Source organism: Grus americana, chromosome 23 (genome assembly GCF_028858705.1).
Source record: "Grus americana isolate bGruAme1 chromosome 23, bGruAme1.mat, whole genome shotgun sequence".
Classification (NCBI taxonomy): domain Eukaryota; kingdom Metazoa; phylum Chordata; class Aves; order Gruiformes; family Gruidae; genus Grus; species Grus americana.
Genome location: NC_072874.1, coordinates 1,869,935 through 1,884,294, shown reverse-complemented (window position 1 = coordinate 1,884,294; position 14,360 = coordinate 1,869,935). Strand labels below are relative to the sequence as shown.

Genomic DNA, 14,360 nt, shown 5'->3' with positions numbered 1-14,360 from the left:
AAGCTACCAGGGCTCTTCGGCGGCTGCAGAAGCAGTTGGCTTCCTCCTCACCTGAAAACGCTCTTTGCGAAAAACAGAAAGCATTTTGCTGTACGCGTTGGTGAAATTCCAGCTGTGCTGCCCGGGGGCATTTCAGCAGTCAGCAAGTCTTACAAAACAGGTACAAAATGAGCGCGGCTGCTCCGGTTTCGAGGCAATTTTGGGAACTGCGCTGCAGAAGAAATTTCAGCTTTGCTTTTCACCCCCTTCTGAGCAGGGCTGACTTGAAAAATCGCAGCCTGACTCACAGCCTGGCCGGGCTGGCAGGCAGGGCTCTGCGACGGCCGCCCCAGCTCACTGCGAAGCCGCTGCTGGCTCTGCCGGAAAGCGGGGGGACCCTGGGGTGTTTGTGCTCCAGGTGCATGCGGGGGTCTCATTCATCTTCAGGGGAGTGCGATCACTGCAGGCCTAACTTGCTGAAGATTTAATACAGCTGGAGCTTAATTTCAGTTATATAAGGACTTGTCAAAGTTAGGAATATAAGTCATCAGTGAAAAGATTTAGGTGTATGGCTCCGTGCTTCTCTTTTTTTAAATTTTTTTTTCTTCCCCCTCCCTTAAAAAGCTGCCGTCAGGAGGCAGCAGCACTGCCCGGGGTGCACTGGTTGGGGCACAGACGTTCTCCAGCGTGGCAGCGGCTTTCCAGCCCTGATCCCGTGTGTGGCAGCAAGCGACGGTGCTGCGAGGACGCACGTTGGGTGGCTGGTACCCGGGAACCTCCCGTGCAGGATCCGGGGGCGGTTTCTGGGCTCTGCCGACAGCCACGGCCGCATCAGGGGAGGAGGCTGCTGCTCCCCTCCAAAGCTGTCTGTGCGGTGCAGCGGGCTCGGGAAGCGGTGGGTGATGGAGGTCTCCATCAATCAGGTCAAACACCAGCTCATCAATTGCCGGCCCCCTGTGAGCCGTGATCTCTGAGAAAAAAAACATTTATAGTCATTTAGAGGCAGGTGGAAGGAAAGCTTTTTCCCTTTTCTCTGAGCTACAACAGATCTATGATAGGGCTTTTCAAACTTCAGCATCCCCATGGTAGCCAGTGTGTTAGGCCTGGAAGTATAAATAAATGACTCCTCGCCAGATGAAAAGATAGATGTGACAGCCGAGAAGTGCTGTAGCTGAGCACATCGAGGGAGCGCTGGGCACGAGCCGGGCCGTAGACCACTCGTGGGACCCCCGTGCCCCGGCGAGGGGCTGGAAGCTGGGCTCCAGCCTACAGCAGTGCCCCCGCCCCAGTAGCGCCCTCCCTCTCCCAGTTTATTTTGGCTTATTTGGGAAACTGTAGAAGCTTGCTAATTAAAATTGATGTCGTGTTCACCAGAGTCCAATTCTGCATCGAACTCCTGTTGCTTCCTTCTCCACGAGAGCAGGTCTGCCATATTTAGCCAACTTTTAAACTCATTAGCAAAAGCAGATGCTTAGATCCGCAGTCCCTAATGACTGTAAATGAGAGTATTAGTTTATTGATTGATGGCCTAATTGTCGCCACCATGGCCACAAGCAATAGCTTTAAGCCCAAGTGCTCTGTGCTGAAGGATGCCCAGTCTGCCGGGGGAGAGGGAGAAAGGGAAAATGCTGCCGAGGCCGGGAGCCAGGCGCGTGGGACGGGCCATCCAGCAGCACCCGTGATGCGACCTGCATGCAGATTTCCAAATTATTCCAGCATTTGAACAGTCAAGCAAAAGTTAATTAAATTACACTTTACCCAACAGAGGTCAAAGCCTTTGAGTGTGTGTTGATGCGGGGTGCCTTGACTTGCCCCTGCTCGTTGCATGGTAATGAAGAGACTGCTGGGACCCGTGAACAGCAGCGAACGCACGCTATCCTTCTTCCCTCCCTCCCTCCTTCGGTTGTCCATGAAAATGTAAATAAATGGAAGGAGGGGAAAGTCGGAGCTCGGTCCCTGTGCAGCCCCACAACGGCTGGGAGTCGAGCCTGGGTGACCTTCACCCCGCTCCTGTGCCAGACAGACGGTCCACAGAGAGCTCGCCGGTGTGATTAACTGTGGCTCTGCTTTCATAAAAGCATCTACGACCCGGCCCGGACGGGCACAAAATCCCCTGAAATCCAGAGATCCTGAGCACGTGCCCGAACGGCTCATCGAGCAGGGACAGACTGAAGCCACGGGAAGACGTCGCTGCCGCGGGACGCTGTCGGGGAGACAAGATGCGTTGCTAACGGCAGCTGGCTTTGGGCAGCATCTCACCAGAAACGAGACTGAGAGCTGCCGCCCAGACCCACAGAGGCTGTGCAGGGTGCCAGGTCTGGCAGGCGGCGGCCGCGGAACTGCTGCATCATGTACCCGAGCCCCCGAAACGCTGACACAGCATCGTGTCTATCCAGCAGACTTCGGGGAAGAGAAATAGCCATGAAGAAAGCAGTCTCTGCCTTAAGAGTTTGGTTGATGTTTCTCCAACACCTAAAAATCAACAGGAAAACCAGATTTGCAACAGGATTTAAGAGGCATCAAGTTGCTTGGATACCAGATCCTGTAAGTACCCAAAAAGTAATTATAAAGCAAGAAATCTGTCTCAGCTAAGCAGGTAGATGGGAAATTGGAAATCCATTTGTGAGAGGCTTTCTGCTTTCTAACAAGACAGGTTACAGCTCACCCCTGTTCGCAGCGGCCGCACGCTGCTGCTCCCAGCCCTCCCTGCCCGCGCTTGAGCGTGACGCAGCGTTTCCCCAGCAGCCCCAGCACCATATCGCAGCTCTCCCCAGCCGCAGCGCCTGCCCGTGCCATCCTCTGCTCCTGAGCGCAAAGCCACGGCAGCGGCAGCTTATTTCCAAACCGGCTCACCCCCCTCCGCAAGACGAAGGCTCACACAACCCGACTTACCAACGCGGCGTTCGCTCCCGAGCTTCGCGTGCCGGTACTGACCCCTCCAGATGGCTGGCACGCGCACGTCCCCCGAGTCCCCAATTAGCCGTGCGGGCGCTGCTCTCCCCTGGCAGCCGCACAGCTCCCGCTCTCGGGCCAGCGCTGTGTTTCCAGCTGCCCAGCAAACCTCTCCTGCTCGGCAGCAAGGTGCAGGGCGCGCTGGAGACGCTTCCCCCGACCTCCTCCCCACCGTGTTGGGGGGTCCGGCCAATGGAGCCAGCTGGGCACTGCCGCACCAATTAAAATAAAAACCTGATGGCCCTGCAAATGAGAAACCCACTTTGAAACCTGCAGGCCTGGTATTTTCCTCTTGGGGAAAGGCCAAGATAAATCAAGAAGAATAAAAAAATACTCCCCCTACAATCACAAGATCCAAATTCCTTCGCGAGGACTCGCCCCAAGCGTGGCAGAGCAGGCTGACATCGGCCGGTAACGAGCGCGCAGTCGAAGGGCAAGGAGTCCTCGGGGGCGTTTTTGGACCAGGGTGGCGAACCTCACGGAGCATCCAACACATCCCCTGGGGTCCCCCCAAGTGTTTCTGGTCTGTGTCCCAGCTCCAAAGCAAATACTGCTCCCAGCAATAATGAGAGTAAGAAAGTAATTTGTTTCACATCAACAGGGTTTCAGGTGCTTTTGAGGGATAAGCCCCAAACATTTACTTATATAAGCGTGAATGCGTTTACACGTACAAACCTGAGATCAGCACCTCGCACCCTGACACTGAGGTTCAAGGGAGCACCACTTTTAGAGACCAATTTCCGCACTGTCACAAATATTTCCATCTTAATAATCCCCAAAGCAATAATTTTTTTCAAGTCCCATTTTCTTCTTAATGCTCGTTCCCACGTTTTGCGTTTCACTCAATAAAACCTAACGGCTCAATTTCCCTTTGCTCTCCTGCCGCTTCTCACCACTTCCAGCCCCGACGCACCAGGGCCCGGGGAGCCCGGCACGGCTGCGGCCTCTGTTTGAGGACGAGTCACTCTTCCCAGCACGGATCTCTCTAGGTGCACTTCCCTGGATACGACTCGCTTCGATCTTTAGTAATAGGTGCAGTTATTTCACAAGGCGGGTGGCAGGAAGGATTCGAGGCTTGCTCAGATCACATCCCTCTGCAGGGGCAGGCAGTGAGGGACCAGGAAAGGCAGCAAACGAGCAGAAAAAGCTCTCTCCTCGCCGGTCTCCCCATCTTAGAGACTCAGCCTCCCAGTGACCCCACGTTGCTGCCACTTGGCCATGCACCTTCACGTACTTTGAAGACCGAGGCGCAGGGGAGCTTCGAAGGCAAGCGTTCGGTACGAGCAGGCTGATCTCAGCCCCACGCTGCCAGCCCGAGCGGGCTGTCTGCTGAGCTGTGCAAATTCCTGGGCAACGATAATATAATTTAGGCACCGCGGGAAAGGAGCAGCAGTTCCCTGGCAGGCAGCATGGTCCCCGCTGCAGCGGTCGATGTCATTCCGAGCAGCGCTGTAGCTATTACTACACCAAACGTTGCCTTGGGAAACACGCAGGGTGTGATTCGGTGCTTCCCACAGCTCCCTGCACCCGAAGCCCATCCTCTGCGGTGCACGCCGGGCGCCCCAGCAGCAGCGGGTGCCTGGATAGATGAGGCGACCGCAGCCACTTCTCCGGGCTGAGCCTCGGCGAGGATTTCCAGCCACCCAAACCCACCTGCCTTTCCTAGAGCACAGCCTGCCGGTGCATTGCAAGGAAGTGTAATTATGACTATAGAAGCCTTTTGCTGCTGTAATTGTTTCTGCGTGGCCTGGGAGGAGATGGGTTGTGCTGGAAGCAAGAGAGATTTTGCCGAAGCATGAAAAGAAAAGCCATTTAGTTTAGGTAACAGCTCCGGAGCTTTAGGGGTCAACAAACTGAGAACTCCACGAAAATGCTTTTCGGGGCAGGACAGTCTGGAGACAGGAGAGGAAAAAGAAATCGAGACAATGTGTTTATTAAGTGGCCAATTTACCCCCTTCCCAGTCTCTGTCTGCTCCTTTTCAGCAACAAAATAGGAACCACGAAGAAGAATTGGTGGTGGTATCGGCAATGTACAGGGCATCGTAGTGGGAGGAAAGATAAAAACAGGAATGCAATAGTGACAGTGAGTTTGAACTGCAAGAAGTTGCAGGAAGAAACCAGAGGAAAAGCCTGGTGGCAGCGAGGTCCTGGCTTGTGAAGTCTCTTCTGCTCCACGCCACACATGGACACACGGGCTCCTTCTCCCTCTCATTCCCTCAGGAAACTTCCATCTGGGGATCCCTCCGTTTCATGCGCTATTTCTTTCTGCAAGTCTCATAATTCTGCATTTCTGAAGTTAATATTTTTGACAAGATAAAGGGCAGGTTGGGAACACTCCCTGTGTAAATCAGCTCATTAATGCCGCGATACGATGGGCTTCGCTGCCTTACTCCGGCCGGAGAACTGCAGAGGAATGTGTGTGAAATACCTGTCACTGGAATCAAAGGCAGCGCTGTCCCGTGTGATGGGGGCTGGCTGAGATATCAAGGAGGACGTCAGGGATGCGGTAGGTGTGGGAGTCATCCTGCGGCAAGAGGTGACCTTGACCCAGAAGATACCTTCTTTGTTTTTTTTCTTTTCACCTCTCTGCAGCATGGGCAACATTTCTGTTTTTCAAAGGCAAATTCCGGCTCCAAAGAAAGGAATTGCTAAACATTTATTAAACAACTTGCCTGGAGGTATGTAAAATACAAGAGGAAATCTCTCCCCCTCCGCCTCCCACTGCACCCTACCCTGAATGCAAGAGGAAAAGTCATTTGAGTGATCTTAGCAGAATCAGAACAAGCATTTAGTGGTCTTTAAGGACCCATAAAACACTTCAGTAGTTTGCTGTTTTATATCTGACTATCTTCTACATTAGCCATTTAAATTAAAACATTTATAATTAATTGAACAAATCATTTCCTCTCGCCCCCTTTGGGGACTGAAGCGCATAAGTCTTCAGTAAATTTTAGTCTCTTAAGCAACGGGGGTATCCATTTCTTTTATAGGGCTTATTTTCCTGCAGGGTGGGAATCAAGGGCAGGCAGAGAGCAGTTTTAACTGGAAAATCAATTGATAGGAAAGACAAATTAACGCGTATTTTTTCAAAAGGGGAAATGAAGAAGAGAGCTCAGCACTAGGAGCCTGCCCGACAGGCAGCTGCCTGCCCTCCCCTCTGCCCACGGGAGCCGGCCGCGATGCCGGTAGCCTTCGTGGCACCACCGCGCACAGGAGCCGCAGCCCGGCTCTGGGGAACCACCGTGGCCGCTCAGGAAAACCGTCCCTGAATTTTGGGAGTGTTATGGTGGTGGGAAGCCCAGGGCGGTGTGACCTGCCGGGGGTCCCGGCTTCCCACTGCGGTGCCAGAGCTGCACGGGGCCACCCCGAGAGCAGCGACGGGGAAGAGGGAGAGCAAGGGCCGTGGGTGGGGGCCTGCCAGGAGAAAGGGGGCCTGGAGCTGAGCGTGGACACGGCGGCACAGTCCTGCCCCAGCCTCGTGCAAGGAGAAGGGCACGCACAGCCCCTGGATGCGGGACGGTGAAGAAGACACGTTGATGTGCAGGGTTATCCCAGCTGGGAACTCTGCCTGCAGCGCGCAGAAGAGGCAGGTCGAGAGCTAATTCTGCCTATCGTTTCCAAAGAGCTACTTTCGGATAAGAAGCTTAAACAGAAGGATTATCTGGGCAGCATGATCTTCCCCAGTGCTACAACTGCTGCTGAAGACATCATCACCAGACCCATTGAACCAGGACATTCCCTGGACAAAAGATGGTCCAAACAGCCCCGAGACAGCCCAGCGAGGGGGGTCTGTGACAAAGCCCCATCTCAGAAGAGGCAGGCGGGGACCATCGTGGCAGCCTGGGCTGCTGCACGCTGCCCCTGGGCACAGTGGGACGGGGGATGGAGGCAGGCACCGCACTGGAGCTGCGTGTTAGGGCAGGGGTGCACTCACCCAAAAAGCAAAGTCAGAGCCAGCAAAGGGAATCAGAGGAGTGCAGCGGGATAAAAAAGCAAAGTAAAATCAGACCAAAGCTTGGGAATCCCCTAACGAAGAGGACCAAGAGCAGATAGGTTCTGGCAAGGCAGGTCGGATGCTCTTGTGCTGGTGGGCAGGTGGAGAGCGGTGTCCAGGCAAGCAGGGATGAGCAGAGGGACCAGGACCCAGGAGCAAGGGGGGACATAACTGACCCAGGATACACCACGCACAGGACTGCTCCGCATGGCTGGGAAAACCCCTGACGGGGCTCAGGAGCCAGGTCGGAGTGTCCCAGGGATGGCTGGTCCGGGTGGCCGCTCTCAGCTGGGCTGCCTGCAGAGGTGAAGGAGCTCTGGAGGAGCCCTGGTCTTCACAGAAAATACAGTTTATTTTGATGCCCTGGAAATGCCTTTGTCAGCAGATCTATTCTTTCATTGTGAAAAAGCCTATTAGCTTCTGCTTTCTACTTCTATGGGAATTTATTCCTCCATCAGATCTTCAATATAAAAGTGCTTCCCTTACGGAGATTGATACCTCATATATGAAAAGCTCCGTGTGCCTCTGGGCGAGGCAGTCCCTTCCCTTAGGAAGGATGAAGGATGGCTTTGAGAGCAAAGCGCTGAACAGCTCGAGAAGATGAAATCTCAATTCCAAGGTCTGCTGTGACATCCCTATGACCTTGGGCTGTCACCGGGGTCCCCGTGCAGCACAGGACGTGCTGAGCTTTCAGCAGGAGTGCAGTCCCTGGGCATCGGTGAAACCTCACCGCACACACGCCTCACACACACCCCGTGCAGGGGAATGACCCCGGCAAGGGGCGAGTGCACTGGTAAAGCTTTACGACCCCGTTCCCCGCTGCTCAACAGGCCCAAGAGTGAGGACAAATCTGGGGGTCGTATGCTCAGCTATATGGGGTCCGCTGCTGCCCTGCACAGCTGGAGCAGGGTCCCAGCCAGCATCGGAGGGGAACGCCATGGGCGGCTCTGCTCGGCCACGGGCTGAGCTCCGCAACGAAGCAGAGCTCCGAGTAGGGCTCTGCACAGAGATGACAATAATCTGTAAATTCAGTCCAAGCCAAGCAAAATTCAAGCCCCTTCTCTCTGTTCACGTGTTAATCAGGAAGTAATGCCACGCAGATTTTGTCCCTCTGCTTGCAATGCAAATAGCACCAACGCGTGCAACGTCTCTCAAAGCACCCACACATGCCTCTGCCTGCACCTCTGGACACACCAGGCTGCCCGTGACTGCTCCGGTATCAACGAATGAACAACAACAGGAGGAGAAACGTGCTCAACCAGCTGCACACGTCTCCTGCACTGGCAGAGCGAGCACAGGCTGGAGACAGCGCACTTGTCCTGTGCACAGAGATGAACTTCTTTAACAGCCTGAATCCAGATGGAGGGAGTCCCACCTGCCCTCAGATGCCTCCAGCATCCCCCGTGCCAGGCAGCGCTGGCACAGCACCCGGGGGCTGGCGTGACATCCAGTCAGCGCCAGCACAGCCCCTGCGGGGTGAGGGTCCTCCTCTCCGCTGTGGTTCCCCCGCGAGCATCGAGTGGGCAGGAGGGTCCCACCCCTGCCCACCCAGCCCTCTGCCACCACCGGTCCTCTCCGACCACAAGACAGTGCTGGTGTGGACATCGACCCCCTCCCTTCCAAGCAGAACCCCCCCGCTCCTCCTGCCCCCAGACCCACTCATCCCTCTGCCCATCTCCACTCTGTGCCCAGCAGCAGCCCCAGTGCTCCAGTTCCTGCAGCAGGGACCAGAGTGAGATTAAAATAATAAATAACAATAATCATCTGCTCGGGCCATTACAGAACCCCATTGCCATGGCAACCGCCCACAGCGATGCTGCCTTGCTGATGGGAAGCATCTTCTTGGGACGGATGCGAATTCCTCCAACGCGATCCCAGTGCAGCGTGTCGCTGCCCGAGGAAAGGCCAGCGCACGGGGAGAGGGTGACGAGGACAGGCGGTGACAGGGGCGGGAGCGAGCCCTGACTGCCCGTGCACACGCACTGCAGAGGGAGGCAATCGCAAACAGCCATGCTGGAGCATTCTGGCAGCTCTGGCAAGCTCAGCCCCAACACCAACGCATGACACTGCCTGGCAAGGAGGCTTCTTTAAGGCCAAGTGACAGAATAAATTCTCACCAAAGAGCCTTCACGTTGCTTTTAATTATCAGGAAAGGTCCCGAAGCATTGCAGTCTGTTTAACTTGGGCTGATGGAAACATATTTGTCACAGCTCCATTTTTTTCTTTCCTGCTGCATGGTTTTTTTCCAGAGCAAACCAGCTCTGAAACAAGAGCCAAACCCACACGGGGCCGGGGGGAGCAGACAGGGCATGCTGACCCTGGACAGCTAACCTGCGCTCAGGCTGCAGCTCTGCCCACCGCGTCCCACCGCTGAGCTAGGACTGGCTCTCAGCTGGGGAACGTGACAAAAACGCTAAGTGGGAACCTCTCCTGGCACTGCCTGTGCCTGCGTGAAACACAGGATTCACGTTAAAAACAAACTCCAAAGAATTACTTGAGCTCAAAGATGCCCGGGCTGAGAGTGCTCCTCTGAAACGTGGTGCCCTGGAGAAGAGGGTCACATCACTGCTGCCTCCCTTTTTATCTGCCCAGAGTCAAATTTAATATGCTACAGCTTTATACCAGGCACTCTCAATTTAATCATCAAAATACCTTGCAGGGGATTAACTGCCAGTTTCCTCTCTTAATCACTATTGATATAATGAGATGACAGTCAGCTTTGCAAGGAGCGGGGGGGGACGTATTTGTCAGGAGGGCTTTTGCTGCTACTGTGGCTTACTCTCCATTTGGCAGAGGCTTAGGAGCTCGTCTGAGACAGAGGAGATTCAGACGCGGAGGGGACAGGAGCAGGTTCACAAGGGCAGGGAAAAAACTTCACTTGGCTGCTGGAGCATCTGCTGCCTGCTGGGACCGTGCCCCTCCGAGGGGATGGGGACCACGGGCACGTCCAGCTAGAGGCAGGTGGATCATTGCCAGGGGGGTTGGGGCTAAGGGCTGCTTCAAACACGGGGTTTTCAGTAGTGCCTTCTGGGCGAGGGCCAAGCCCCCCACAGCAAGAAAAGTTTGCACCAAACCCTGCCTGGTAGCACCTGCTCTTCGTGTGCGAGCCTAAAGGAAAGCAAGGGCAGAGCATCCCCCCTTGGCAGGGCACCCGGAGAGCCCTGCTCTAACAGAAGTGCTGGAGGACCCGAGAGTCTGCTGGGAGGGCTGCCCTGCCCTCCCCATCCCACTCCGCTTCCACAATAAAACATAGGAAGTTAAAAATTTATTTTGCCAAGCCATAAATCCCTTGATGAAAGAAATGCTCAGGCAGCAGGAGAGCACCAGACTTAATCCTCAGACAGTTTCACTCCTTTTGTCCCAGCAGGACGATGGCTTTCGGAGAGGATGGCTTTCCCTGGGAAAGCTCCCGCCCCAGCTCACTTCTCTGCCCTGCGAACACCTGAGCCCATGGACATCACCCCAAATCCCAACCCCGGGACAGCTTTTGCCACCCGTAAGGAGCCAGCAAAGGCTGTAAACTCCAGTCAACATTTACCCCGTTCTCGCTGGTGGAAGCCGGGTGGCTGACACTGAGACACTAGCCCTGCCTATAAATCATATTTTGCCCAGATTTAGAGGAGAAAGGAGCTATTATGAGAAATAGATCAGAAGTGACACTGGTCATTATTATGAGGTGAGTCCAAGTTGCAGACAAGGGCAAAGTTAATAGAAAATGTATCCAATCCACAATGGTAACTTTAATTGTTACCACTAATGAAGCCTATTTAGGATGGATTATGTATCTGGCACTTCAGATGCAGCCCTCAATTCATCTTCCGCGTCAGATGTCTCATTGCATCAGATCCAGAGGCAGAGGGAGGGCTTTTCCCCTTCCGCTGAACAACCAGGGTTGAAAAACAAACTCTGCGTAATCCATCAACCGAGAGGACCAGCTGTCCAGCCCAGGGACGGGACTCTGGAGATGCTCACGGGGGGTGCAGCTCACCTCCCTCCCCAGCACGGCCGGGACCTGCCGAAGGACCAGCGGCCGCAGCGTCAGCATTGCAGGACCTGCTCGAGGGCAGCCCCCCACACACCTTTCCGTCACCCTCCCTACGCTATTTCCAGCGACAACAGCCACCAAGGTGGCTGCTCAGGACCCCAGGACATAGCTGTGGCTCTGACATGGCCCTGTCCTGGACCAGTCCCCTCCTCCCCACCTTCCTCCCAGCCGGTTTTCTAGGCACACTTCTGGAATTAAGGACAAATTGTAATTACATTCCTCAGTAAGAAAACCTTTGGAGGAAAGGGCTGGTGATAGATTTCAGATTTTATCAGCACTGACAAGGAGCATTACTCGCACTGCACGAGAACTGGCACCTCGTCAGACACAGAGGTCTGTGGTGACCACCCCCTGGGGCACCAGCAGACACCAGGATTTTTTTTCTTAATATGGGAATTAAGCACATTGTCTCGTTCAGTTCCCTCGGCCCTGCCGAGCAGCGAGCCCGGCCCTGACACATCATCCCTGCTGGGAACGTCGGGCTGTGCAGCATGAGGAGCCGCCTCCGGCCCCGGAACAGGAGCTGCGCCACGGGGAAACACTCAGCTCCACTCCAGTAGAGAGTAAACCCACAGAAAGGAGAGACAAGTGACCTTCACCAAGAGCAGACAAAGTTTTCTAACATCAAGTATAATGACACTGAATTACAGCACCCAGGGAGGAGGCAGAGCCTGTCACTGCAGCCTGATCCCATTTTGGGACAAGGGCAACGAATTTCAGGATCCCCTTTCCCTCTATTTTCTATGGCCACATCAGCAAGGCTCCCCCCAACAACAAGCAAGGAGTTGAGGCTGCAACCATCTGCCAAAGCCAGCGGGGTCCCTTCCCTATGTCCAAGCCAAGCAGGAGGGATGCTGTGTTCCAGCTGCATTGTCTGCCCCGACACAGCGTGTTCCCGCTGGCGGGGGCACATCCTGCACCCTCCTCTCGGCTGCTGCCACCACCAGACTGGGGCTGTGCGAGTTGTTGATTAAAGTTATCAATGAATGGACTAATTGAGCTTGGTCAGTTTGATCCCTGAAGCCTAGCTTTAAAGCTCATCTCTCACCTGCACAGGTTAACCTCTGCTTGTCTTGCTCAGGCAGGATTTGCAGCCCATCTGGTTTTTCCCCATTTAGCTGTTACTTGAAGCCACTTGCTGAAACTGTTGATTGCTTACAAGGAGGGGAGGTCTCAGGTGCTTTTCAGCCCCGTGCAGTGACAGTGTCTCCAAACTATTGCTTGAAAGGTCACTGCAACCCAAATATCAGAGAGGAAACTGCAAAGTGAGGGGAGGAGCAAGCCGGGGCTTTGGTGTTAAAACTCCCCAGGGAAATGGGGCACTGCTGGGGTATGCCCAAGCCAAACCCAGCCAAAGGACCCGCCTGCTCGCCAGGGCAGGGGTCTGCCTCTCCCTGCGAGGGGGCACGGCACCACGCTGGCACATCCCCGTGACTACCTGGGAATGGGCAGCAAGATGCTCTTAGCTCTGGACAATGTCAGCACAACCTGCTCGGAAAGGCGAGAGCAACCCTGCCAGCACTGAGCTCCTGTTTACTCCCGGGTTTGCATTAGGCCACGCTTCAAGTGTCAGTAATTCACTCCTATTTAGTCTCGATTTAGCTGGATGTAGTCATTCATTATCATGACTTCATCATGAATTATAATGACTGCTGCAGCCTCCCCCGGAGCAGGGAGTCGTTAGTCACCCAGCCTCAAATGGGATCATTCTCCCTTTTGTCCCCATTTCCCATCTCAGCAGCACTGTACAAATGGGCAGCAAATCTCTTTTCAGTGCACTCAGGATTTTCTGCAAGGCAAATCAGGGCAGAGGAATTAATCGTGAAGATGATTACTCGGCATTCAGGTGAGTGCCACATCCGCACCCCGAGGGATTATTCCATTGCCCTTCGGCAGGACACCCGGCGCTGGCTGGAGCGGTGCCGAGGGCCCCCACACCACCATGAGCGCGGGGAAGGGGTGCTGAACCTCCCATGCTGTGCGGGAACCTCAGCATCCCACCATCCTCCAGCTTTGCTCACCCTGAAAACAGGAGATTGAACTCAAGTGAGTAATGGGAGCCATTGAAAGTCTGAGATGGATGGATGGATCCACCTCATCTTCCATCCATTGTATCCATCATAATGCTGTATTTTATCTGTGTCCCTTTAAATAATGCTGCTTGCTTTCCACTGGGGAGGGAAAAGAAGAAAAAACGATTAAAAAGAAAAGGAGGTGAGGGGGAAAGAAGATAATTATGTTCCACAAAAATTAAGGAAAAGAAAAATGATGTAAAGAAATTACTTCTTATATAAAAGGGTATTTTATAATGGACCTTTAAAGCATTCCATCAAGTAAAACCAACACATTTATTTGAAGTGTTAAAGAGGAACCTTCAATCAGAGAACTTCATTTTTACACTGTAATGAATTCAATTGACCTTTGTGTTGCAAAGATACAGCGGTTGAGGCAAGGGGGGGAGCCTGCTCCCAGACACCGTGTTATCGCTCTGGGTGTCTGCCTGCCCGTTCCAGGCTGCGAGTCCCCACGGGCAGCGGGGCTGGCTGGAGGAGATGCCCTTCACAGCCACAGACAGGCAGCTGCAGCCTTACTCTGGGGCTCTGGGGTGAAGGACACTTTAAGGAAACTTTGCTCGCAGCACTCAGGGAAGGGGCCGGCCACCATGGTGAGAACAGACATCGCTGGAAACTTGCTCCGAGATGGACACGTCCGTATGAAATCCTGAGATTAAACCTCTGCTCTCAAAGCAATTATTACCAGCTAATGTGAGCTGGGAAATGGCCTCTCCCTTCCCACTGATTAAAATCCCATTTTGTCCCCCCACATTGCACATGGAAGGGCATTCACTTCGTAACCTATGAAAACTAGAGATTAAGTCTGTGGCTCAAGTTTCCCGATCCCTGAGCATTTTGGACACGTCGTAAGCCCACACAGAAGCAGAGCCAGAGGGATTTTGGGCATCGCATCACTTCGGGATGGAAGAGCCTCAGATCTGCAAGCTTTCTGGGAGCACAGCTCCATCTCTCCCGCACCGATACAGCAGGGTGCCAGCGCGAGAAGACGCTGAGCAGCCCCTGCCCTGGGCCAGGAGGGCAGGCAAGGTGCCCCATTTTCCCCCACACCAGGTCCCTAAATCACCCAGTGACATTAAACAGTCCCACCCCACCATCAGCCCAGGCTGGCCCCAGTCTCGGGGTGGTTCCCTCAGAGGCGCAGCAGCCCCTGCGCCAGCCAGGCACCTTCCCCAAAACACCCGAGGCTCTGCTGCTCACGGTGGGTGAGCCCCAGCCCCCACCAGCCTTGTCTCTCAAGTCGTCTCCTGGAGAAACAGCAGAGCAAGTACTAATAAAAATGGTGGCTAAAAATACAGAAAAAGCATTTATTATTGAG

The 14,360-nt window shown here is 54.2% G+C and overlaps 1 long non-coding RNA gene across 1 annotated transcript; it reads right to left on the bottom strand.

Moving 5' to 3' along the window:
- Positions 1-659: 659 nt before the first annotated feature.
- On the bottom strand, positions 660-2,981 carry LOC129195880 (uncharacterized). Its single transcript, XR_008573985.1, has 3 exons — positions 2,872-2,981; positions 1,738-2,451; positions 660-949 (listed from the first exon to the last, which is right to left on the bottom strand). It is a non-coding gene; the product is annotated as an uncharacterized LOC129195880 (long non-coding RNA).
- Between the last annotated feature and the right edge of the window lie 11,379 nt (positions 2,982-14,360).